The following is a 4,121-nucleotide window of genomic DNA, read 5'->3' as shown; positions in this document are numbered from 1 at the left end:
GAATATAAAGGGGGGGAGGGGTGTTTTTAAATAGTGTGTTTGTTTTAAGATACTGTACAATCAATCGAAGAAATGTATCCAATCCAAAGAGAAAAGTAAGGATCTTTTTTAGGAAAGGGATTAAATAAAACAGTATTCAAGATACAAGTACAAAAATGAATAACCCCCCCCCCCCAAAAAAAAAATGGAATATTTTCATATATTTTTTGTATCGTTTTGGCGACATGGCCGAGCGGTAAGGCGGGGGACTGCAAATCCTTTTTCCCCAGTTCAAATCTGGGTGTCGCCTGATCAACAATAAAATCGGAATACCTTATTATGTTTTGCTGAGATAACTTGACAAATTTTTTTCCAGCAGAAGTAAGCGGGGGGGGGACTCTTGATACTTGCTTGATTCTATAAGCATCTGGCGGTTCTGTTCTCTAAAATGAAAATGCTGTAAATCCTTGCGTCTAGGCTTCAGTTCAAGGAAAGATTATATTAGTGAATATTGAATGAAAAAGAATCGTTAAATCTTAATATGACAGCTCTTCTATTATTAATGTAGTGTTTATTAATTAGGTCTTGAATTAATTTGGATAGACGAACGAGGAATTTATTTGATTATTAATTTATTAGTTGCGTACGTAAAGGCCGAAAGATACTTTGTTCGTATATAGACTCATGAAATTCTCTCTGTGCTCCTGCATTCAATTTAATATTGATTGGCTTTAATGTAATAGACTATCTTCCGATTGTTTCACAGAGACAAACAGGAGACCTAATCGTAAGGATTAGATAAAATGAGAAATAGGGTCTGTGATAGATAGTGCTCTATCTTGACTCTATATTTTTATACTTTTTACTTAATGAAATGAAAGTCAACAAAAGAAAGACTAGGTCTTATTATTTCTACATGTTAGTAACATTCCCTTGAAACTTCCAGGGGTGTATCTACGTATTTTGCTTGCGCTTAGTGTTTTCCGATTCTACTATAAATCATATAGGAACCTGTTAGAATTTATAATTGTGAGTTTATTGGATTGTTTCATCAACGGTATTGGGTCAGAATTCCCTTTTGACTCTGCGCCAGGGATTCCACTATTATTAATGAACATAATAATGATTAGTGAACATTAATGGAATAATTCCTTCATATTTATAGAGATAGGGGATATAATTCACATGGATATAGTAAGTCTCGCTTGGGCTGCTTTAATGGTAGTCTTTACATTTTCTCTTTCACTCGTAGTATGGGGTAGAAGTGGACTCTAGAAGTACTACTAATTGAGTTTGATTCCTCAAACTCAACCCATATCAATTGTTTTATAGATCGTTCTGCAAAGTCCTTTTTTTTACTGTTAAAATAGAAAAGAAAATAATTATGTTATTAAGTGGATACAGACTTCCTATGGGAAACAACATAGACATAGTGGTTGTCCAACAATATACTACACATAATAAAATATTGCCTTGGGCAAGTCACATATTGCGCGTTCCCGCTTTTTTTTTTTATTCTTTTAGAAATCTTATTTATGTTATGCTTGCTTTATTGAACTCATTTCATATCATGGTTCAAACGTTAAAAATCGGTGGGCTTTACTAATCCTTTTCGAAATCCAAAGAGGTTCCCATGGAAATGAACCACTGGATCATCTGTCAACTGATCAATCAATTACTTCTTCAGAATACTAAAAAAAGATTATTTTATTTTCTTTTTATTAATTTTTCATTATTAATTTTATTAATATTAATATAGGCCTATACTCTTTTTTCCTTCGTCAATTTGATTCTTTCAATGGATATCGGGATTCATATTGAATAGAATCAGAAATTCTAGGAATTAGAATTGTAAGAGTAAGAATTGCCCTTCGATTTTTTCAGATTGATGATTGGAATCAACACAAATTAAATAGATGAAGCAAAGAAATAGAATTGGTACATTATGTAAATACATTACATATATGTAATTGATATCTATGAAGATACATATTGCAGATTGATCTATATTAAACCTCTATCTTTATACAGTACGACTTTATATACTACAATAACAATAATAAGTATGGTAGAAAGATTCATCTATTTCTTTCTACCATACTATCGAATCTCATAAAATACTGATGATTCTCGTCCGCTTATTTCATTTAAGACACGAAATCTTAATACTTTTCATTTTCTTTTTTCTTTTCAATCATTGATAAAAAGATAAAAACTAAACAGTCAAGTTTAATTCAAATTAATCATTTTGACTGACTGTTTTTACATATATTATAAGTAAAAAAGCAGTAGGAACTAGAATGAACAGTGCAGTAGCAATAAATGCGAGAATATTTACTTCCATAATCTCATCGTTTCATTTTTAATTAATTCGCAATAACTCGGGATTTAATCCCATAGAGCTGATAAATCTTTCGCCTGTAAATTCAATATTCAATGGGATGAATTACATCTCGACGATATCGAATCGGAGCAATATCATGAATAACAATATCTGAGCTATCAAATTGATTCATCGTCGAGAATTAAATAGTATAACATAGGAAGATCTTTTATCCATACCGAATTCAAATTTTGATTCCTGATCCGATAAATAATTCCTTTACTTTCTTTATCATTCTTTTCCTTTCCATTCTTTCTTTTCTATAACCTACGTCCCTCCTTGTGGAATCATCTGATGAAATATCATATGACCGCCTTTACACTTACTTACATTGGTTATAAAAAACCCCAATAAAATAACCAATAGAAGCGAAATGTAAAAAGGAAGAAGTTTAGTTCTAAACCCCCTTTTTATGATCTAATCTTCTTGGAAAACAAAGAAGTAGTATAAATAAGGAGAGTCCGGGTATAAAAAAATCGAGTATTCCATCAAATTCATTAAAAAGTTTGTTCTTTCTTCGGCAAGACCCTTAAACTTAAAAAAGATTATTCATTCCCTCACAAAGAGAGATAGGATCTTCTTTGAGCTTTATTTTATTAATATCCCATTTCCTTGGATTAATTTTGGGATGCATATATCAAAAATTCAGTGTGAAATTTGAATGAGATAAATTGGTTCAAATTCACATTAATAATTTCAATTATTAATTGAGGTTACACAAAATCGGAGCCCTAAAGGGATATACTTTTAATCTTAAAAGTATTATATCAAAGTTACTATGTTAAGTTAATCTTTTTTGTATCGTACAAATTCCATTTCTGTATAGCCCCCTGTAAACATATAGTACTCTATTACACAGATCGGGAATAATCGAAAAAGCCAGACTCCGTACGGTATTTCTTGGAATCCTGAATATAATTTTACCAATCATTGTACTAATCTACATATGTCTTTCTCCTATCAATTGGTACTAGTTGAATAAATGGTAATTCCCATATTTATTTGATGAGAAATGTGAAACTAATAAATAAATAAAATAGGAGGGTATCCTCTTGTGAATGAAATTCTGCTATTTCTTTTGTTCTCCTTTTCACAGCAAACGCAGAGATGAATTGATGTATTTTTTTATTGGATTTGGATCTGTCGGGACTGACGGGGCTCGAACCCGCAGCTTCCGCCTTGACAGGGCGGTGCTCTGACCAATTGAACTACAATCCCAAGGAAATCAAGTGTACATCATACATATTCTTATGATTTAATTCAAACCCTTTCTATTTTATTTCTATTTTATTTCTATTTTATTTAGATTTTAGATTAGAATAGTCGTATTGTAACAGAAACGCGAGTAATATATTTGATATACACACGGATATGCACTTTAGTGAGAGCGCCTCACGGATTGTTAATAATCCTTTCGTTTTTTATAAATTGATTAATAATCAAATAAAGCTTTCAATGAAAAAAAAAGAGTTTTTTTATTTATTCTTTATTTTATTCTTTTCCTTATACTTCCAGATCTTTATATGAATCTAGTATGAATCTAGATCATTAGCAAGCAAGATCAGAATTTGTGAGAAAAAATAAAGAGAGCAAATGAACGGCGGTAAAATATATCAGAAAATTTTAGTTTTTTTATTCTTCCGTATTCCGATCAGGCATTTCTGGGGAACAACAAATGGGGTTCTATCATTTCATGGTGGATCGGCCAATTATTGGGCCGAGCTGGATTTGAACCAGCGTAGACATATTGCCAACGAAT

General features: G+C 31.4%; 1 non-coding gene across 1 annotated transcript; it reads left to right on the top strand.

Moving 5' to 3' along the window:
- The first annotated feature begins 218 nt into the window (after positions 1–218).
- TRNAC-GCA (transfer RNA cysteine (anticodon GCA)) lies at positions 219–289 on the top strand. Its single transcript has one exon. It is a non-coding gene; the product is annotated as a tRNA-Cys (tRNA).
- Positions 290–4,121: the final 3,832 nt, after the last annotated feature.

Source organism: Corylus avellana, unplaced genomic scaffold (genome assembly GCF_965113065.1).
Source record: "Corylus avellana unplaced genomic scaffold, dhCorAvel1.hap1.2 HAP1_SCAFFOLD_266, whole genome shotgun sequence".
In the NCBI taxonomy this organism is placed as follows: domain Eukaryota; kingdom Viridiplantae; phylum Streptophyta; class Magnoliopsida; order Fagales; family Betulaceae; genus Corylus; species Corylus avellana.
The sequence above is the reverse complement of the archived record's forward strand: the minus strand, read 5'-3'. Positions and strand labels throughout refer to the sequence as shown.